Consider the following 24,145-nt stretch of genomic DNA (forward strand, 5'->3'; position numbering starts at 1 on the left):
TAGTTATTGGAATAGCTCTCACCAAAAGGCCCGTGGACAGGTCACCATTTCTCATAGCCAGGCAAAAGCTGAGCAAAGGTTCTCACAAACACACTAGTCAACATCTATAGTGTTAGAACCCCCAAAGGTAACAGTTCTCCTGAGTGGAGAGGTTCACTAGCAAGAAAGTTAAAAGACAACACAGTTTCTAAAGCCCACAATCTTAATGAAAACCTGGGGAATAGCATTTTAATAAAAAAAATAGATTGATATTAATGTTTCAGACTCTTAGTGTAATACTTAAATACTAGAAATGTCCCCAAGGATTATTTATTCAAGGGCTTTGTTCTGGAAAGCCATTACATTATTTCAATAAAGATGAAAGGGTTTATTTTCGCTGAATTATTTAAGTGAAGGAGTTAGCCTTCAGACAGGTGTTCTATTTATGCAGATGGAAAAATAAATTATTCAGAGGAAGAGACAGGTAAAAACAGATGGAAAAGCAGTGTAAACCAAGAAAGCCGTGGGCAGCTGCTGAACAGGCCTTGGTAAAACAGGCAGCTCTCTCCCCACCACGGGAGTCACTCCTTAGCAGGACTTCAGACAGGCATGTCGCTGCGACTTCTCCACAGCGCCTTTGGGGACCTGGCACCAGCTTCAGGGATACAGTATTTAGAGAACATCATCTAAAATTCTTAATGGAAACTTAATTTTAAATGTCAGCACAGAGCCCTATGAAACCTTCCTACGGGCATTTTCCCTAACATATCCAAGAGCGAACTGCGCTCTCACGTTACCTGAAGCCTTTTCTTTTTTAAAAGACTACTTTTAAATAACACCTGGCTTCCTCCTAGCACCTATTGACAAATGTGCATGGTAGGGCTTTCTTTAACACCTAAGTCTCTCTTACTCCAGTGCTCACAAATTCAGCCCCTGAGGTTGAGGGACCCTGAAGGGCTGCCACCGCTTGTGTGTCCTCCACATAACACTCGTCCCTAACATGCAGTAAACACCTGCTTGCAGAAGGATCTGTTCCAGGAAACAGTCGCAGCTCTAAACATACTCACCTTTGTTCATACCATGTAATCATGCAAACAAATCACACTGTCCCGTTAGGGAAGGGACAGTTCAGGCCCTGGAACTTCAGGAACAGAGAGGAAAGAGAAGAGGCCCCTGAAGGGATGCCCTCTTAGCTGAGCATTGGAAAGTAGCTTAGAGTCTAGACCTCTCCAGTCAGCCATTAAATCCACCACTGGCTCCACTTCCCTGCTCACTTGCACTGACTGGCAGGATCGGACATCACCGTGGCCCTTCGACTCTTTACTCCATAGGTCCATGTAAATACGAAACAGAGCATTTGTCCACAAATAAAAGTGTTTCAAATGTGTCTTGCACTTTCCTTTTCTAAATTGTAGAATTCAGTGCTTTCTTTTTAATCCAACTTGCAGAGTTTAGAGTAATTATTTCAGGAGACAACATCTTTATTCATAAACGCCAAGCATGACTCATAGTAATACAGACCAAAGGAGGAAGCTTTTGTTTTATTAAACTTATGAAGCCTGTGAGTTCAGATTTCTACCATTTGGTTCAAAAGACTGATTGGTCAAATAAGGGACTGATTTTTTCATGCTTTGCTCTGAAACCTCCTGATATTATAAAAATATTGCTTAAAACACCACTTTTGAACCAATTTTCAGAATTCATGTCTGTATACTCAATGCAATCTTCAGAGGCTGGGTGTTGAAGACAATATCTATCAATATGGCAGTTTTGTTTAAATATTATTCTCACAATTAGCATTTAGCCAGGTCCTTCTCTGAGATAGATCCAAAATGAACTTGGCTTTAGTCGTCCTTGAAACAGGTTACTTTTACCAAATGTTAACATCATGGAAGAAATAGGAGAGATGAGTGAATATGCAGACAACTCTCGGGGTGGGCCTGCTGCTTCCCGAGCGCTGCCCTTGGTGCCATCCTACCTCCGCCGGGTTTGCTTTACAGTCTTTCCTTGAAAGAACTTGGTGCTATCTCCTAATGTGTTCATTTTGTAGACATATTCCATGTCATTTTTATATACGTAAAATCAGTAACTTTCCCAATTACCAGTAGCAATTGATAAAAATATATCATCACTGGAGAAAATACATTTTTTTTTTTTTAGTAAAATACTTCCTCAACTTTGCTTGCATGGATTTCTCTTAAAGCAGTGGTCCTCAACCTTCTTAACATTGTGACCCTTTAATACAGCTCCTCATGTGGTGATTACCCCAACTATAAAATTATTTTTGTTGCTACTTAATAAGTGTAGTTTTGCTACTGTTATGAAATGTAGTGTAAATATTTGTGTTTTCAATGGTCTTAGGTAACCCCTGTGAATGGCTGTTACCAAAGGGGTCACATCCTACAGGTTGAGAACCACTGTCTTAAAGGATTCGTTCTTTCTTTCATTTAAGCAATGTGAGTAAACATTATCTTTTGCTAGTTACAAGATGTCAAGAGAAGCCTTCTTAGGGAGGTCTCAACTTTACAAAGTTTGGTTCCTGGTTTTGTTAGTTTAAAGGATAGGGAGACTAAGATATCAGACGTGAGGCATCTACTACAAGTCCAGACAAGATAAAGACCTAAGAGATGCAGTTATAGATGTCATCAAGATCGTCAGTTTAGTGGACGTGAGATAAAGTCAGTGGGAGCAGAGGGCTGCTTGGCTATGAGGATGAAGGAGAAAAAGTTGTCAGGGTGTTAATCAGATTTGCTGAGATACTATGGTGTCAATCTCACCAAAGTGATTGATTATACCAACATTGCTGAGTTAGTGAGATAAACTGATCAATTTTACCTTAAGATATGGTATACACCTCACACTGTACCTGCCTCTTGGAAAGTTCAATTCATTAAATTGTTTTATGCACAGGTGGCCTCTGATGGCTGCAGATTCAAGGGTAAGATCACTTGACCATAAGAAATAAAACCCAGGTGAAAAATAATGTGCTCTAACTTAATCATTCTCTTTCAAGTTACGAATAATCGAGAACCGATGTCAGAATTGTCAGCACTGTAGATAACATCCCCGAAGGTCATGGCTAATCCCTCTGTTTCAGTCAACAACAGATATTGCTGGTGATAGCAAAGGAATACGAATATTTTATCACTCATTGATGCTGGGCAGCACAATGAAGGCAGACATAGGCATGTTGACTTTGGGCAGCAGGAAGAGGCCATATTACAGTCACCAGTCACTCTTTGGTTCAGTTATTCTTGTGGTTAGGTTATTTAGTCATTCTTTGTGTGTGTGTGTGTGTGTGTGTGTGTGTGTGTGTGTGTGTGCATTGCATGTGTACTTGTGTGCACATGCATGAAGAGGCCAGAGGTTAACTTCAGTTGGGTAGGGTGTGCTCCTCAAGCACTAATCATCTTTTTTCCCCTTGAGACAAGGTCTCTCAGTGGCCCAGCATTGTCAAGTAGGCTAAGCTGGCTAGCCAGCAAGCCTGGAGGAACCACCTGTCTCTACCCCCCAAGCACTGGGCTTATAAGAGCATGCCACCAACCTAGTGTAGGTTCTGCGGCTAGAACTCAGGTCCCCATGCTTACAAGGTAAACACTAAACCAGAGGGTGTTGGTACCTTCTCTGGTGAGACTCCTAGGAGGAGCTTTGATGTTCTGTTCACATCTGCAAATGTGAGCACACTAGCTTTTTCACAGAACCAAACTGATTACTTTATCTCACTAACCCAGCAATGTTAGTATAATTTACTTTGGTATACTCACCATTCCAGGGTGAGCAGTAAGAATAACACCACAGGGTAGCCTAAAGGCTTCTCTGGTCCTGCCCAGTGCCACAGTCCTGTAGCCACTTATAAAATAATCACTCAGAGGCTTATATTAATTATGAACTGGATGGTCTATGGCTCAAGATTCTTGCTAGCTAGCTCTTATAACTTAACCCAATTGTATTAATCTATAAGCTGCCACATGGCCGTGGTGTTACCTGTCTGGTGGCATCTTGCTGGTCTTTGGGCGACGGCTGGCATCTCCCCTTCCTCTCAGCAAATCTCTAAGGTACAGATAATGACCTCTAATAGTCCAGATAAGTCAGGAATCTGAAACCAAACTGTGTGCAGTTATCCAAGCCAGGAATAGGGTTAACACCTTGATGCCTTTCTCTCTGTCATTCTCAGTCCCATGTAGTCATTTTTTTAGCATGGAAAACAACAAAACAAAAAAAAACAATAGTCACTTTTGATAGGTTTACATGTTAACTAGAGACATCTATGCAAACTTCTAAGGCAATTAGTTTGATCATTATAAAACCATCAATTAATCTTCTGGGTCAGGCTTGTAAAAAATTGGAGTGAAGAATCAGGACCACAAACACTAAGGCTGTTTAATTGACATTTTAAAATACTTTCTCTGAAGAGATGAGATCCACTGAGAATAATTAAAAAAATAACCAGGAAGCAACCAAACTAGAGGTAAGCCCTGGACATACTGATGTCTGGTATATTCCACATGAGCAAGAGCTATTTTCTTAACACCTTCCACATATGCACCCAGCTTTTAGCCATAAAATTCAAACATTTATCTCTTCTCTGGTATGACCAAAGCCTGTATATACAGCTACCACATCCCACATGTGGCTTCAATAGTGTGCTTGGAAAACAGCCTCAAATACTGAAGACATAGAGGCAGGAACCCAGAACATCTTTGAATAGGATAAACAGTACTGATTCTTTTTTTTCTCCCCTTTGGTTTTTTGAGACAGGGTTTCTCTGTGTAGTTTTGGTGCCTGTCCTGGATCTTGCTCTGTAGACCAAGCTGGCCTCAAACTCACAGAGATCCGCCTGGCTCTGCCTCCCGAGTGTTGGGATTAAAGGTGTGCATTACCACTGCTCAGCCACAGTACTGATTCTTAAATGCATCTATTAATTTTTTCAAGGGATTCTTAAAATTTAATCATAACAAAATCTACATTTCACTATTAATGAAAGAATGATTTTCAAGCAAATCTTTGATCTGGGAAAATTATTTTCATTCTGTGAAGAAACTAGTGTTTTTTTTTTTTCATTTACATAAATGAATGGAATATTACAATACTTCCTAGGAATCTCACTAGAGAGAGAGGCTAAGAAAGGCTAATCAGAAATTCATTTCCTCACACAGAATTGCCCAATAGAGAAAGCTAAGCCCAGACCCCATGAGGTTTTATTGCTGATGCAATTCAGTAGCTTTTCTGCTAGTTTTTCAGTTCCCAGGTTTACAAAATCAAATGTCATTGAGATATCACTATGAACAAGAAATACAAGTCAATGCTTTCAACTGGATATTTGAATTCTTGAAAAAGGTATAATACATGCAATGTCCACTGCCTTGTATGTCTATGACAGGTAAAGCTTGAGATATATGTGTAAGCAGCACAACCAAACCAATCAAACCAAACTGAATATCACAGTCCTTGATTTAGATCACAGGCAAGGTGCATGAAGTCTATTTGTTCTGTGTGATAAAATTATGCCTATAGCAGAAACCAAACTTAGCACTCAGAATGCCAGAGAAACAAACACTGTCGCCATATCCTGTTGTGAAATATTAGTTTAAGATGTGTTGCATTTGTTTGTGCTGGGGAACATTCATTTTAAAGATGCAAAGATGTGTTGCATTATTTTATTTTGCATTTGTTTAACTCTGTGAAGTTGTGTTACTTTGCCTGTCTAAAACACCTGATTGGTCTAATAAAGAGCTGAATGGCCAATAGCTTGGCAGGAGAAAGGGTAGGCAGGGCTGGCAGACAGAGAATAAATGGGGGGGAGAGATTTAGGAGCAAAAAGAGGAGGAGAGGAAGACAGGAGCCAGCCACCCAGCTACACAGCAAATCAGAGAGAAAGAAATAAAAAAAAAAAAGGATATAGAGATAGAAAAAGATAAATCCCAGAGGCAAAGATAGATGAGATAATTTAAGAAAAGCTGGCTAGAGACAAGCCAAGCTAAGGCTTATTATTATAAGTAATAATAAGACTCCATGTGCTTTATTTGGGAGCTTGGTGGTGACCCCCCAAAATAGTCAAAGAGTAAAAAACAACAACAGTATCCCAGCGACTTTATAATATAATGAAAAAACAGATGTGAAAAGAGTACCAGGAAAAGGTGTGGGGTGCAGAAGAGTCACAGCTGGCCTGGGGTTGTATTAAGGGCACTGGCTTGATGGAGGATGTAAGATAAAGCATTGGGAAACCTCTCCTACACCCACTAGTTCATTTGTTCAGTCATTTAATTGTTCGTTCAATGAACGTTTACTGAAGACCAACTATGTAAACAAAGCTATTTCTGGCCCAGCAAAACTTCTAGCTAAAGAAGAAAGATAACCATCGAAACAAAACAAATAAATAAAACCAAATAAATGAGTGGTATTTTCCTCCCAACCTGGTGACAGTCGTGTGGAGAAAAGGACATACAAGAAATGACCCAGAGCACAAAAGTGACAGGGAAGACCTCCAAACTTGAGCTGCAAGGAGAGAGTCTTGTATGGGATCATGAAGACAGAAAGAGCGGTGGGCACAGCCAGTGTATGAGTCCCAAGCCACAGCAGCAGGACCTGCTTGGCTGTAGCCAAGGACGTCGGGAGCAAAGAGCAAGAGGAGGAGATTAGAAAACAGAACTAGGTGTGATGCTCACACTTTAATTCCAGCACCTTAGGAGTTGAGGCAGGAGCCTGGCCTCCAAGTGAGGTCTTATCTCAAGAAAGAAAAAAAATAATAATAGGGGAAGGGAAAATAAAGGCAAAAGAGAAACACACAGAACCTCCCAGAAAGTCACTCATTGGATGTTAGGCCAAATCACTGTATTACTCTAATATATATATATATATATATATATATATATATATATATATATTAGTAATATATATATTAGTAATATATATATATATATATATATATATATATATATATATATATGGTGTAAGAGGAAAAGTGAGCTAAACGTATTTTCTCTGGCAATCCCTTCAAAATATAGAAGAGTTGACCATTAACAATCAAAATGGGGATAGGTAAATTAAATGTGGTGCCAACTTTGAGGTGACTCACTCCCCAACATGTTGTCTTCAGCCTTCAGAGCTGACGTCACATGACCCTGTGTTGGCCTGAGGGAGCCTATGTCAGCAACATGATCTGAGAAAACGCCACAACCTCCTCCTACGTCTTTTATCTCTACTGTTACACTTTATTCTACAAATTCAGCTTACCTATAAATCTCGCCTTCCTGTGGCTCTCTCTACCTTTGTAGAAGCCGACTCGAGGTGATTCCCTTTGGAAGTCATGTCAAAAGAGCTGTCTGCTAACAGTGGTGCACCGTTTGGGGAAGAGGACAACTAGAGGTACCATACTTTCCTGCCTATGAGAGCTCAGTTATTTGCAGCTTGATATCATAATTTAAAAAGTCTCTAGATTATATTCTAAAGTACATACAGTAAGTTACAGAGAATTTCACTGGGGTTTATGGTGCAATAAGGTCGAAAGCCAAGAATGCCTAGTGCAAAGGAATTCTCTTTTGTAGAACAATTTATGCAAAGCCATTCAATTTTTATAAGTATTTTTTTAAAAAGCTGCAGATGTTCATTTTCCCATTAGCTTCAGAACTAATGATATTTTTGGATGTAAAAACAACGCTCAATAATTCTCCTTTAATGTCCTGTGCTATCCCACAGAGGATATGGTGAGAAGCCCTCAGAGGGAATCAGGTGCATTGACGTTGATAATGGAGGTGGATCTTAAGTTAATTTCTTACACCCAGCATCAATGCAGGGCTAAAATACACGACAAAGTTAAAATCTACCTATCTCCATGTACGCATCTTCTTGCCCTGTGATGCAGCCTTGGTACCTCACAGAGAAGATAATGAACTAAATTTCTTTTAATTAAAAGAAGCCCATATGTGCAACTATTGACAGCTGTTATGTGACCAGCTCCTTCTCGAGGAGGATTGAAGTTTCCCCCCCATTAAGACACTCCCCTTCTTTATCAGACTTTGTAATCCGATGAAGAAGATCCCAACATCACATCCCAGCCCGGGGCTGTCTCAGGCTGAGTAAAAGGCAGCCTTGCTGAAGAAATTAACACGAACAAATCCCCTTAATTAGCCCTGACTTTTGAACTCAGGGAACGGTGCCAATTGTACAACCATCCCTGCTCTCAGGAAAGTACATAAGAGAGGCAGTTTGTTTTCTGGTTGACTTTTAAAGATGTCTATCTATAGGCAATAAAACCTCTTAGAGTATTTTATTAAAGGATCCTTGACTCATTTGCTGTTTGGAGTTTGGAATAAAAAACAATTAAAGGACAGGCTAAGAAGAAAAAATTCTGGTAAGACAGAAAATACTCACATTTTGGTTCACTCACTGTGGGTTGGTAATGTGCTTTTGATCTCTTCCTTATCTAAGACCCCAAAACACATGGCAGCCCAGGATGTATACCTTACCCAGCATCCAGGAGTGCCTTTCACCTACAGTCTTAACACTGAACCACATTCAATTGCTGGACTCAATCCCTGTTCCAACAAGTCTAAAGCACATTCCAGTTAGATAGTGTGATAGCTGTTCTTGGTTGCCATCTTGACTGCATCTGGAATTAACTGAAACCCAAGCAGCTGGGCACACCTGTGAGGGATTTTCTTCATTGAATCACCTGCGGTGAGAAGACCCCCTTAAATCCAGACCACACCTTCTGGTAGCAGCCTGTATAAAGGACATGGAGGAAGGAAGCACTTGCTCTTTGCCTGCTTGCACTCACTCTCACTGGCAAGTTCATTCTTTCGCTGGTATTAGCACTATCTTCAGTATACGTTGGAATCATGAAGATCACCTGTGACATCCAGCCTTGTGACCCCAACAACGATTGGATTATTGGACTTTCCATTGAGAGACAGCCATCTTTGGAATATCCAAATCACAGTCTTTATGCCACCCTAATAAATACTGTTATGTAGACAGCAGATAGATGATTGAGATAGATAGATAGATAGATAGATAGATAGATAGATAGATAGATAGATAGATAGATAGGTTCATTTTATCAGTTCTGTGTCTCTAGAGAACCCTGACTAGTTCAGGCAGCATTGCTATCTCTCAGGGCAAAGACATGATGAATTTTGGTCATCTACACATTCTTCTCTTTCATTCAGATTACCTTCTAAGATGGGCATATGTTTTGTAGTATATAATAAACTTTTTTTTAGCTCTTAATCCCTCCAAATATAAAATAGATATATTGGTACATCTGTAGCTTTATTTATTTGCTTAGTTTGTTTTAAACTTAGTTTTAGTCCAGGTTGGCCTCAAACTCCATGTACAATGAAGGGTGACTTTGAACTCCTAATCCTCCTGCCTCTACTTCCCCAGTACTGAGATTACAAAGCATACACCATCATGCCCAGCTTCTCTATCTCATGTTTTTAAACTTTTCATTATGTCATCAATTTAACTTTGACACGTTTGGCTTCAATTGCTCCAAATGTGAAAGACTTCTCAGTGCTCTATGCTCTGACAGTGCCCACATGCCGCCTCACATTAGCTGGATTGAAATGAAGGCAAACAGCCACAGGAAGGCTTGAGGTTGACTGTTTAAGCACAGCTTCCATGAACAGACCTTCAATCTCTCCACTCCACAGCTCACTGGTGTAAGGAAGCCAGTCTTACAGTCCCAATGCAATGTTAGGTTTTTCCTATGTTTTTTTCTTTCAATTAATTTTGAGGAATAATGTGTACTTTCTAAGTGGGCAGATGGGAAGAAAGGTACTTTTTTATTTTATCTTATTTTATTGTTTTGTGATCTGAGAATGTGGTCTCTATAGTTTCTGTGATTAGCTGGGGTATTCTTTATATATTAACAATACGTGGCTAATGTTTTGTGCTGTGTGTGGCATGAGAGTGTACTTGATTTGGGGGTATTTTTTAGCCAAATAAACATTAATATGTTAATAATAACATGCAAAATCCTGTATTATTTCTTTTGGGGTGTGTGTGGTTGAATTCCTGAGTGAATATGATGTTGTCAGGAGCACAGCCACACCAAGGACCCCAAATGTATCATTTCCATAAAAATGGAAAAGCCTTCCCCTAGTCTGTGTGTAGATTTCAACACTGTGTAGAAAGTATCAATGACAGCTTCCTCCTCCTGGATGATTACAGTCTGAGACTGCTCCCTGGAAACCAAAACTGGCTAAACCTTCCTCGTTGCTCAGTTGTACACAACAGACTTGCCTCCTCCATTCAGATGTGTGAAATAAAAGCACCATGCTTCAGGGGTCCATTCGACAGCATGGCCCACCTGATCCCAGCTTTTCTGTGTTTGGGTTTGTCTTTGCTTCATTCCCTCGTCACCTAGGGGAGGCAATCTCAAAGCCAGGAAGGTTGAGGAAGCTTTTCTCTAAAGTTCTGGTATTTTCCAAGGAGTTTCCTTTCATAAAGAATGAAGATTCATCCTTTTTCTTTAGTATATATACATATATATGTGTCTCTGTATGTGTATGTATATATAATTACATATTTTATATACATATATAGTGTGTGTATGAGTGTGTGTGTGTGTGTGTGTGTGTGTGTGAGAGAGAGAGAGAGAGAGAGAGAGAGAGAGAGAGAGAGAGAGAGAGAGAGAGAGGTTCTTGTGCTTTTTCTTTGTTTTTGTTTTTAAATTCTGGTTTTTTAAAGAGAGAGGGTTGGGTGAGTGCAGATATGGAGAGGATCTGGGAGGAGATGGGGAAGGGAAAACCATGATCAGAATATACTGAGTGATAAAAATATTTATTTTCAATAAAAATCATTTATCATTTGAATATTTTTTTAAAGTAAGTATTATTATTTAAGTAGCTTATCATAATATCTAAGTGAGGAAAAACTATCAGTATTGTGACCTGAGGAAAGGAATGAGGTCTTGATGACATAGCTTTATGGGGGTGAAATGGCATTTTATAGCATTGGGCATGACTGCCTGTGACCCTGACTGGCAACAGGATCCAGAGTGTAACAAATCTTTCTCTGTCCTGCCAGCTAGCTCCCAAATAATGATACGAAGACTTCTTATTAATTATGAAAATTTGGCTTTTAGCTTAGGCTTGTTTCTAACTAGCTCTTATAACTTAAATTAACCTATTTATATTAATCTGCATTCTGTTATGTGTCATTGCCTCTCTTCCATCTTGTACCTCCTGTTTCCTCTCCATGTCTCCTGTGCATCTCCATTCCTCCTCCTCTTCCTTTCTTTCTCCAGAAATCCTGCCTATACCTTATGCCTAGCTATTGGTCATTCAGCTTTTTATTGCACCAATCACAGCAAATACATGTTCACACAGTTTACAAATTCCCCACAACATTTCCCCCTTTTTGTCTAAATAAAAATGAAAAGGTTTCTACTCTAACATAGTAAAATTATGTACAATAAGAAAAATTATCATGTAAGACTTAAATTCACAATGTCCAATCCATTTGTATTTGTCGTATTTGGGGAAAATTCTCTATCATCTATCTTACCTTAATGACTTTAACATTTAAACATATATCTAAACTGTTTTCTAACATAACTTGTATCACCATCCTAAATCTATCTTTTTAGACCTCAAAACACTTCCTTAGATAAAAAATTTAAGTTTTTGTCTTTCAACCTTATACACTTTATACCTCTTTTGTGAGTTTCTTTTCTGAATTTGGTAACAAGGAAAACTGTAACTATATCTAGTCTTCAACTCCATCAGAGACCTGAGAATTATATACTATTATCTGAATAAACAGGAAGTGCAGAACAAGCAACTTTTAAAACTATAGAAATGACAGAAACATCTGGCTGCCTGGACAGTCACCCCAGGTTCCTCTGTAATGTTGGGCATCTGTCTTAGGCTTACAGACCTAGCATATCTGACAGACTTCTGTAAAGCAGGAATTTTGAAAGACTGTCTTACCTTGTCTTGGCAAGGTTTGGCAGTTGCCTTTTTTGTGTCCTGGTTGTCCAGTTTGGGCAGCACACTGTCAGTAGTTGAGGCAAGGGCAGTTTCTTGTCCAAATGGCTAGCTTTGCCACAATGAAAGCAAATTCCATATGGAGGTTCTTTGATGCCTATCATCCTTTTTTTGAAGTAAGTTGGTGCTGCCAGGAGCAGACATGTCTTACTGTCGTGAAAAGCCTTATGTTATTAAAATATTTAAAATTCCATTTGTATTTGAAGACTATCTATTTCAAACATATCTGTTTGATCTTGAAAATATACTTCACATGACTATAAGTTTGATTGTTATAGAGGACTACTAACCTATTTCTTAATTATGTTAAATAGTTTTTAATAATAGCTTTTAAGGACTAGAACTTTACATTTTTAAATGAGCTGCATAGGTACAATACCTTAAACAAGAGTAGAAATGTATATACAATATAACAAAAAAATCTTAAATTTGTATCAATATACAAAAATCCATACCACTGTAAAAAATTTGAGACTAGTGGTTATTCAAAAGTAGACTCAACAATCCACCCTTTTATTCCATCTTTTCTATACCCCAGAGTGCTGGTGAGGTCTTGGCTGAGCAACAGCTCTAGGAAGTATATCAGCCTATACTCAGCTGGCTCTAGCCTCAAGTATGCATAGCTTCTCTATTTCCTCAGCAAATTATCAAACACCTTCTAGAGACAAAATAAACCAGAGAGGGACCAGCAGAAAGATGCTGGGAGCAATTCACCACAAAAGTGGGCCTTGGAATGGCAGGCTGAGGCTCCAACCAGAGGGGAACTCCTCACTGCTCATACAGCTCTAGGCACACAAGCAGAGAGCAAAGACATCTTTAATCCAGACTCCTGTCCTACAGCATGCCCTTAGCTCCCAAACTCCCCCCATCCTTGTTAAGATTTTGTTGTTGTTTGTTTTTATAATTTTTTGTGGGCCTGCCTAAAGAGAAAAAACAAATAAGAACATTTTGGTGCCCAACATGAGGCATATTTCCATGGAGCCTGAGAAAGCTTTGAAAAAAAAATACAGTTCCTTTAAGAGTTTCTGCCAGACAGTTTCTGCTGGACAGTGAGCCTTCGAGCAGCTGGTACATTAAGTAGGAACAAAAAACTAAGTGAAAACACCTGCCACAGCACAAACATTGGCATTCTAGAACTCTAGGAAGGTTGAGCAGAGTTTGCAGCACTAATCTCTAACCAGACTCACGAGCTTTCGGCTTGGCTTTCTCAACTAAAGACTCAGGCAGAGATGCACACCACTTAGCAGTTTAAAGTTTGTTCATGCAGTCAAAAAGGCTAAAAGATCCACAATAAAAGAGGTCCAGATTTGGGGGTGAGATACTCTAAACAGATTACAGTGCATTTAACAATGTGCATAGACTTAAGGAAAAGGGTAAGTCATAGAAAAAATAGTTTAAAAATAAAGAGAGAAGTAAAGTAATAGAAAAAGGAATAAGCCACATAAGATGGGAAATACACAAGGAGTCTGGATTCTGTACAGTATTGTGTTGATGTTGAATTTTTTTTTCTTTTTGTTTTTTGTTGTTATTGTTGTTGAGAAGCAAAAGACAGCTGCTGAGAGGCATGGGATTGTGAATGGGACTGCAAAATTGGACCAATCTAGATAACTTTAGGACTATCTTAACTTTAAAAAAGAAGCCAATTATATTTTTCAACTGGAAATCAAAAATTATTTTGAGTTTTTTTCCACAGGATATAGGATGCTGTGGATTCATTCCAGGTTAATATGGATCAGGTTTGATCAGGTGAGACCTCCTGAACCTTGACAAGTGATATCTATCAGCAAAAATTATAGCTGGTCTTCCCAGGACTTGGTCATTATCTCAAATTTTTTCTCTGGGACCCTAAAGATGCTTCATCCATAGACAGCAGGAAGCAGTTTGGAGAACACAATGTCCACATTTCCAAGAGTTGGGTTGTGGGAGGCTTTTGGTTCTTTTTTGGGTTATGGATGTTTGTTATCATTTAGGAGAATATAGTATATTGATAAAATTTAAATTTATTTTTGTTACACTGTAAATAATTTTCTACTCTTGTTTAAAGGAATTTTTGTATATTTATACACATTTAAGGGTTTTTTTGTTACCACATATTGTACATATGTTTTTGCTCTTGTTTAAGATATTGTACCCATACAGTCCATTTAAAAATGTAAGGTAAAGTTCTAGTTTTTGAAAGCTATTATAATAAACTATATAGGACCATCAAGAAACATGGGTCAGTAGTTAGTCATTTATAACAATCAAATATATAGATATGTTAGGTATGTTTTCAGGGTTGAGTAGATATATTTTAGATAGATGGTCTTCAAATATTTCAAAGACCTATAGAATATGGCATTTAAAATATTTTGTTAATTTAAAATTTTTCATAACAATGAGACACATCTTTTCCTGGAAGCACCAATTTACTTTAGAGATGATGGGCATTGAAAAAATTCCTTATGGAGTTTGCTTTCATTGTGGAAAGTTTAGCCACTGGGCAAAGAAACTTGTTGTCTTTGACTGCTGACAATGTGCTCTGCAGAGTGGACATGCAGGACACAGAGGAAAGTGACTGTTGAACTTTGCCAAAACAAGGCAGGACAGCCTTTCAAAATTCCTGCTTCATAGAAAAGTCTGCCAGATACTCTAGGCTGGTAGGCTGAATATGGCTGCCCCAGTGTTACAGAGAAATTTTGGGTAACTGTCCAGGCAGCCAAATGTCTCTGTTAGATAATATTATATCCTTCTAGGTCTTTGATGGAGTTGAAGACTAGATAGTTATAGTTGCATTTTTTCTTAGGTATGATAGAAAATAAGTTAGGTATAAAACTTTGGATTCACTAAGATAGGATACATTATTTTTTCTGAATTTGCCAACTACAAATGTACTGAATATTGTAAATTAATTCTTACTTGATAATTGTTTTTGTTGTGTATAGTTATACTATGTTAAAGTAAAAACCTTTCTTTTTATTTAGACAAAAATGGGGAAATATTGTAGAATATTATTTTAAAGTGTGTTGCCTTTGTTTATGTTGCATTTGTTTAACTTTGTGAAGCTGTGTTACTGTGCCTGTGTAAAACATCTGATGGTCTAATAAAGAGCTGAACGACCAATAGCAAGGCAGGAGAAAGGATAGGTGGGGCTGGCAGGCAGAGAGGATACATAGAATCTGGGAGGAAGAAAAGAAGAAGAGAAATGGAGGAGTTAAAAGAAGAAAGAAGTAGCCAGAGGAGGAGGAAGACATCGAGACTAGCCACCCAGCCACCCAGCCAGCACAGAATGAGAGTGAAAGTAAAATTACAGAAGGAAGAAAAGGAAAAAGCCCAGAGGCAAAAGGTAAAAAAGTAATTTAAATTTAAGGAAAGCTGGCTAGCAACAAGCCAAGCTAAGTCCAAGCATTTATAATTAAGAATAATCCTCCATGTATGATTTATTTGGGACCTGAGTGGCGGGCCCCCCAAAAGAGCAAAAACAAACAACAAGATCTATTTAAGCAGGTAAGACCAAGGCTGTCATGAAGGATGTTGGGGGAGAAGCCAGTCCACTGAATCCTTCCAGCTCAGACTCTAGCACCACTAATTGAATGCTGCCCCTAAAACTCCAGGCAGAATCTTGCACAGAGTACCTGCCAGATGAAGAATGAGTAAATACAAGAAAAGATGACATTTGCAAAACCCACAAAAGAAGTAGCAGGTCCTCACTGACCTTACGACTTGTTAAACTAAAACAAAGAAGGATATAAGAGCTCTACCAATCTGTGCCACTGTTCATGCATCTTCCGCTTATTTCCTGGTGAGCATCCTAATAAATATTTAAGTCATTGAACCCATCTTGCCAGTTGGTGCTTAGTGGAAGCTAAGCTGTGGATTACAACAGCGGCTTCTCAAGAGGCTTTGAAGTCTACTGTTTAGGCTGTGTGATCATGGGATGGTCTCACTGACTTCCCTTCCTCCTGTCTTTTTTAATCTTTTGTGCGGCGGTAGGTGGAGGGGGGAAAAGGATCTGCAAACCAACCCATGTTTCTGTAATGGTTTTCTTAGTGAACATGGTAGTTAACATACAGACTTTTATTATAATTCTCATCTTGTCGTCAAGTTGTTTTTTGTTTTTTTTTTTTGTTTTTTTTTTTTTTTTTAAACATTCTTTCAGCCAAAACTCTTCCAGGCTTTGTTTTCTCATTCAGATACTTGTTAAATGCATATTGCTTCTTTTTCTGTCTTCAGAAGCAGATGAACACATGAAATTTAAAATCTGGGAAAGGTTCATCATCCACAGTGTCTTACTTAGGCTTACTATTGCTATGATAAATCACCATGACTAGAAGCATGTCGAGGAGGAAAGGGTATATTTGGCTTATACTTCCACATCATAGTTCATTACTTAAGGAAGTCAAGACAGGAACTCAAGCAGGGTAGAAACTTGGAGACAGGAGCTGATGTAGAGGCCATGGAGGGGAGCTGCTTACTGGTTTGCTCCTCATGGCTTGCTCAGCCTGCTTTCTTAGAGAACGCAGTACCACCAGCCCAGGGTTTAATACCACCCACAATGGGCTGGGCCCAGCCCCACTAATACTAATTAAGAATATGACCTGCTGGGTGGTGGTGGCGCACGCCTTTAATCCCAGCACCCGGGAGGCAGAGGCAGGCGGATCTCTGTGAGTTCGAGGCCAGCCTGGACTACCAAGTGAGTCCCAGGAAAAGCGCAAAGCTACACAAGAGAAACACTGTCTTGAAAAACCAAAAAAAAAAAAAAAGAATATGACCTATATATGTGCCTGCAGCCTGATCTTTAGAGGCATTTTCTCAATTGAGGTTCCCTCCTCTTAGATGATGTTAGCTTGTGTCAAATTGACACGAAATATCCCGCACACAGGGAATTATCAAGGATCAAAATATCATAAGAGAGCAATCAGATGATGTCTAATGCCCAAACAGTAGGGGCTGTTGACTGAACCTGCTCTGGTGCTGTGAAAATTTTAAAATGTCTGGGAACCAGCCCACTGATAGGCAGATGTCCACTATTAGAATCTCCTGCTGTAAGGATCAATAACATTAAGGGTGCAATTTTTCATGGGGTAAGCTTTTTGCACAAATAAGAATATTGGTGGTTTATTTGCTTAATAATTTTAAATTTAATTCATCATAGTTAAAACACTGAAAGCTTCAGTGAAGCATACTGATTCATGTCTATAATCGTCAGCACTCAAAAGGCTGAGTCAAGAGGACAGATAATTTGAGGCCAGCATGGGCTACAGAGTTCTGGGATAGCCTGTGCTGTGTAGTGACACCTTGCCTCAATAAAAAGTATTGTAACTTCTTTAAGCTTTTAAATTAGCAACATATGCCATGTAAGCCTATCATATTTTAACAATCAGTTCTAAAATGCCATGGACTTATATTTGGTCAAATTTATAGATGTAATTAATTAAAACCTTAAAATATTATTCATGGTAGTTACATAAATTCATTATTTTTCAACTCCCTTCAAGTACAAAGGTTACCCAAACTTTCCAATTTGATAAATTAAACTTTTAATTTAAAAATAATCATCTTAAAACAGTCAGTTGATGGCACATTTAAAATCTGAATCATAATTCTGACATTTACTTTAAAAGGCCAAATCCTTTTAAATAAACTACAAAGGCTTAAAACATTAATGGTTTTGTTTCTGTTTCTTAGCACTGTAGGTTTGAATTTTATAAACACTAAGTTTCCTTTTTTACTGGCAAGCCAATGAAAGTTCTTTTCCTGCCAAGAGTAAGTATGTAATCATAGACTACTCTGAGGGCCACTTATCACCTCCTAAAGTCCCCTGACAGCTTCCTACAGGCTATCTACCAATTATTCCAAGTCTTGTTTCTCCATTTCACCCTTCTGATTTTGAGTGCTTCCTATTTTCACCAAGAGTCCCCAGAATTCCTGTTAACTTCTTAATTCAGATACCCTGTGGCAAAAAAGTAGGTGAATGATTGATTGCTGAGGGATGACACATTCCAATGGTCTCTACATATACTTATCCATCTGTGTACACACACACACACACACACACACACACACACACACACACACACACTTGTGATTACATGGGTCCAGGTAGATAATCAAGGATAATTTCACTCTGCTATCAACTTTAATTCTAGCTGTAACTTTTGTTCCCTTTGCCATATGCCTTTACACATTCATAGGTTCTAAGGATTAGGATATGTGGAGGCCCACAAAATTTTCCTAGTGAAATCTGAGCTTGCTTTACCCAGCAGAGCTGCATTAGAGGATTGCTTGGCCATGTGCATGGTTACCAGATGATTAGAACGGGTCTGCACTTGGATGTGCTGGGGGGAGGTCTTTGGCTCCACCCCTTGGCATTCTTATAAAAGGCCCTTTAGAAGAGACAGAAGGGGCTGGTGGATAAGGATCCAGGCCCTCCCGAGGCTATCCTGTGTCTCTATCTGCTTCTCTCCCCTCTATCCTATCTAAATCTCTTATCCCTCAATCCTCAAGAGTACCCTGGGGTAAAATGTGGAAGCCGGTCTCCCAGCTGGTCTCCCACAAGGATATGGGCATCTTTGTGGATGGAACAGAGAACATTATTCTGTCTACTAGATTATTATAGTAGAAAAATTGTTTATGAATTTTCTTTTAAATGTATCTACATGTTTACTTTAGACCCAAACTCTATTTCATTTTGCCCAGCTTTAGTCTCTTTGTCATAATTATATTGACAAATGGCCTTTGATTACATCTGCCGAGTCCACTTACATTTTATAGGTGAACAGAGGGGTTAGGAAAGAACAAAACCCAGGCGGGAAAGAGTAAGGCTGAGGGAGAGAGAGGTCCATTTTCTCTTCACCAAGACAACATGCCTAGCCAGGACTCCAGTTGGAGAAGCCTATCTCCAGTGGAGTCCGAATCTGTGTGCTGGCACAATGTTCTTCCATACTCTGGACCTTCAGAGCAGAGATTCTGCTGTCACAGATCATCAAAGTCCTGGACCAGCACAAGCATCTGCTGTTAGCACTGTGCAAACGTGTAATGTAAATGACTTGCACATTGTATTTTCAGCTTGCTTTTTTTTTTTTTTTAATGTCTCATTCTTGATATTGGTAACCTAGACAACACTGAACAGTAGGGAAAAAAAATCAATAGAATCCTTTAGAAAACCCAGGGTGTGGGTTGTAACTCAGTGGTGGAACCTTGCTTTGCATGCAAGAGGCCCTCAGTTCAATCTCCAGTCCCACCAAATGAGAAGAAGAAAGAAAGAAAAACCAAGGGGAAGTGACAGATAGAATGTCTCCAACCAGCATCTTTAGCAGCATTTCTTGTTTTCCTGTGGAGTATTCCCATCTTATAAATTCCCACTCTGATCTGTAAGATTCAATGTGATGAAGTGTTTCTGTTGACTACATGTCATAGCTTATTTTACTACCAATCTCGAGCCATGTGACAAAGAGTAAATTCTATGGGACAAAGTTCTTTAGAGCCAGTAAGGGGAGGAGGAGACATCCTTAAAATGCATGGCACTTCCAAACAGATGGGTTATTAACAGGATTAGAGATGACTTGAGCCTGAGTGGGGATTTTTGCTTTCTTCTTGGCCCCTGAGAGAAATAGAGCTAGAGGTAACAATAACTCCTCTTACAAAGCATAATTCTGTTTTTTATAATTTTTTTCTTTTATTTTTGAGATTAAAATATAATTACATTTCACCTTTCCTCTCTCTAAACCCCGCTGTATACCCATGCTTTCTCTTAAGTCCTGGCCTCTTTTTTCATTTATTGTTGTTACATCCATATATGTGTACACACACATATTTCTTAGTACAACCTGCTCCTTCTGTATAATGTTACTTGTTGGTGTTGGACAACCAACAGAATTATGTTTTAGAGAAGAGTTCATTATCTAAAGACATGTATAAAAGGCTTAGATAAAATCCTTGGAGAGCAAACCTATGCTGAGATGTCATGGGCTATTGTGTGAAGCTGGCTCATTCCTGTACTAAGAGAAAAGTCATTTCTTTTCTGAAGTACTTCCCATGCTCTATAACTTTGTCTGGTTTTTAAAAAAAAGCATAAAGATTTTATGTTATGTCTGTCACAAGTTTGAGCAAAAGAGTTATTTAAATACAAGTGATGTATACACATTATTTTGGAAATTAATAAGAGAATTACAGCCAGGCAACGGTGGCGCACACCTTTAATCCCAGCACTGGGGAGGCAGAGCCAGGAGGATATCTGTGAGTTCGAGGCCAGCCTGGGCTACAGAGTGAGTTCCAGGATAGGCTCCAAAACTACACAGAGAAACCCTGTCTCAAAAAGAAAAAAAAAAGAAGAGAATTACACTATTGTGCATCTTGTTCTACTTGAACCAATCATGACTTACTACTTTTTACTAGTTCAAACACAGGGCACCTCCATGCAAGTGCTGACCCCTTCATAACCTCTGCACTGTGCACAATAGCTTGCCCAAATTAGAAATTTGATAGGAAGAATTTTCACATATTCCCTCTTCCATTAGTGCTCCAACTAGGAGTTTGGTTGATTTATACATCTACTTGTTCAAATAATTAAAACTATTTCTATATTATTATTGCTTGTAAGAGTTTTAAGTTTGGAATAACATCAACAAATTCCAGCTAATCAAAACTTTTTAAAAAAAGCCCTCTGTTCTTCAGATTAATAAGAATAAATTAAATGTAATGAGAATCTGTAGTATGTGGTCCACACTCCCCAGGTCCACATATCAGTCACTCTTTTACCTTTAATCTTCATGTCCCACAAACAACATAGAAGGTGTTATTAATTATAGAATACTGTATTATTATATATTATATGTCAAATATATAATGTAATTAGATGAAAAATACCAAATCTACAAAACAGAGGCAACTGGCCTAGGAATGTGCAGCAAATAAGTAATAGAGTTGGTATGTGACCCACATCAGGTACCTCGGAATTCTTGAATTTCTGGCTTAAATTGGGGCTTTTACAATTTTTCCATCAGTGACCATTTTTGTCCAGGAAATTTTATAAAAGCCCACGTATATGCAGGTATATGAAATAGGTGGGTGCACAAATCAATTATTACTAATAAATCTGTTCAAGTTAGCCTTGTAAACTTGACACAACCTAGAGGCATGGGAGAGGAAAGACTCAGCTGAGGAATTGTTTGGGTCAGATTGGCCTGTGGGCAGGTCTGTGGGGCACTGTCATGACTAATTGATGAAGGAGGGCACAGCACACTGTGGGTGGCACCATCCCTCGGCAGGAGGTCCTGGGATGAGCCTATAGGCAAACCAGGAGTAAGCCAGTGAGTCATTTCTCCATGGTTCCTGCCTTGAGTTCCTACTCTGACTTTCTCAATGATAAACTGTGATCTGGAAGTGTAAGTCAAATAAACCCTTTCCTCCCCGTATTGCTTTTGGTCTGAATGTATTTTATCCTAGCAACAGAAATCAAACTAGAACAGAAATTAAATAAATTTACTTTAAAACAATTATTTGATTTACACATGATTTTATTATTTTTAAGACAAAAAGCACATTCCAATACTAGTGAGGTGGGTATGCTTGTTTATTTTTACATAAACAGTTAAATCTTAGCTGAATATTTGATACTACATGATACAGAGCAGCTTCCATACTTTTCAGAGTTGGTTGATAGTTTGGCTTTATAACGTCAAAGCTGAGAATGCCACTTCACATAAATGTGAACAAATGGAAGAATTATGTACAGGGATTTTTCAGAAACTGTTGGAAATTTTGTCCTAATCCCAAGTCAAAATTAATTCAAAAATTTTAGAACATTTATTTATTTATCATGTGTGTGTGCACCTGAGTGTGCACACATGTACACACTACAGTGCACACGTGGAAGTCAGAAAACCATTTGTGGGAATCGGCTTCCCCTTCTACCATGTGTGTCCTGCAGCAGACTCAGGTCTTCAGGCCGAGCCGACTCACCGGCCTTCGCTTAACTTTTTTTTTTTTCTTTTATGAAATGCAAGAAACCAACTTAAACGGCAGTTTTTCTTTTTCAAATCAAACATTCTAAGACAATTCAAGGATGTCCTACTTTGCTATTTGTGTGCTGAGGAATGCTGTTAGGAAAGTATAAGTGTGTCTTTTATAACAGGCATGGTGGCATACATACACCTTTAATCCTGGCATTCGGGAGGGAGAGGCAAGCAGATCTCTGGGCTTTGAGGCCGGCCTGGTCTACAAAGGAGTTGCGGACCAGCCAGGGCCGCGCAGCGAGTCCCCATCTCACAAAAGCAGCATGGCTTCCATGTCGGTATAAGAGCAGAAAACTCTCTGTGCAGTGCATCACTGCCCTTCCTTACACACACTAACCTGAGCCCCAGTCAGCTTTTGTTGGTCTCTCAGGGTTGGCAGTGTGAGCACTGGAACTTGGGTGTGCTTAGAACCAAGGCTGCAGTGAAGTCACATGACAAAACACGGGCAAGCACTGGCAGAAACGCCTCGGGTTCGTTCTATGTTTGGTTTGTATTACTTTTTGGTTGCTATGCTCCGAAACCTCTTACTGTTGCCAACACTTTCTTTCACACACAGCCCCGCACTAACTCATCGGACCTCCTGTGGGGTTGTGACCCACCATTAAGAAGGTATAGTAGAAGAGGAAAGATAATTAGAACTACAGTTACCCAGACGCTTTACTCTGATATTAGCATCCCACCACCACAGTTCGTTTTGCCGATATTTTGCTTGAGTGACAAACCACAAAAGAACTTTTTAATATTGTGTTCAAGACTTTGTAACTGGGGGTAGAACATGCTTCACCACACATGCAGCATTGTAGAAAACATCAGATTGCATCTTCCTGGGTGAATCACGCAGACATTAGATAGGATTATCAGTTGAAAGGAGACCCATGGATGGCCAATCACGTTACTGAATGCAATTCCATAGTAATTTACGCTAATCAAGACTGAACATGCCCAGTGCACACAGACATCAGTTTCACAACTGAAAAAAAAATCTCTAAGCATTCCTTTGTAGAGACAGGGACAGAGGCCACCATAAGCCTTACAACTGATTGGCTGTGAATTATAGACCCAATACTGTGGTTGCCAGATACACCTATAATACAGACTATAAGCACAGCAGCCCTATAGCCAGCCACACTGTGCCTGTCCTTCCCCTCTGGAGGGTGAAAATGGCCTCTCTAAGAAGCCCCAAGGAAATTACTTGGCCGCATTCTGGTGGAGGACGCAGAGACCTCTAAGAGCTAAACTTAAGCCTGGTTTAGTAGAAGATACTAGAATCAATACTGGTCTACATCTACATGAAAGGGTAGAGAGACTAGGGCCGATAACCTGGCTTCTGCTACCGGTGAGCTTGTTTGGAGAATCCCCCACCCTCTGGGTGTGTCTGTTTGCTACTGTTTGCCTCTGGGACAGAATAATGAAAATACCTATGGCCTGTGATGATTAGCTGATATCGTGCCAAAAGCCCTGGTACAGCAGGTTGTAGACCATCTTCCTTCCCCACACGAGCCTTGTTTCCTTCCTACACATCTCTCTGTACCCGGCTCTCCCCTATCTCCTGGGCGACAACATCCAAAGGCTCTCATGAAAGCACCTCTCTATCATTTAAAGCTTGTCCTCGTCAACCTCGCCATTTGGCTCCAGGTCCATGTGTGCCATTTACCTTAAGAAGGGCTTCTAAACAGGGAAGTGAGAACTGCTATCTGCCCCTCTCTACCCTTTTTGTGGAGCCCTATGGCCGTTGTGAGCCGGCCTGGGGAGGCTTTTTCCACTAATGGTGAACTAAACGATACATTAAATTGGGCCCAGGCCACCTTCAGGTGGAGATGAAAAGAGGCAGCCTGATCCGGGGGGAGACAGTTTCCCTCAGGGTGTGTTTTCAACTGCACTTTTCTTTCCACTTTAAAGAGCGCGGGTGAAAAGGACTTTCTGAGCACAACCCCGTGAACCAGCCAAGCTGCCATGTCACTTTCTGCTCCAGGAAAAGAAGGCAGGGAGGGCTGTGCAAGAGTGCGCCTCAGCTCTCAGTGTGCCTGTCTCCCTCCCTCCCTCCCTCTTCATAAAGTGAGGAATGCTAGCATAAGGAAAAGGACGGCCATCTTACCCAAACTTCAAAAGACAAGTCCAGGTCTCTAGGTTAGTTTCTAGAACATTCCAGTAACGTTTGATTACAATTTCAATTAGGAT

Source organism: Peromyscus leucopus, chromosome 6 (assembly GCF_004664715.2).
Source record: "Peromyscus leucopus breed LL Stock chromosome 6, UCI_PerLeu_2.1, whole genome shotgun sequence".
Classification (NCBI taxonomy): Eukaryota; Metazoa; Chordata; class Mammalia; order Rodentia; family Cricetidae; genus Peromyscus; species Peromyscus leucopus.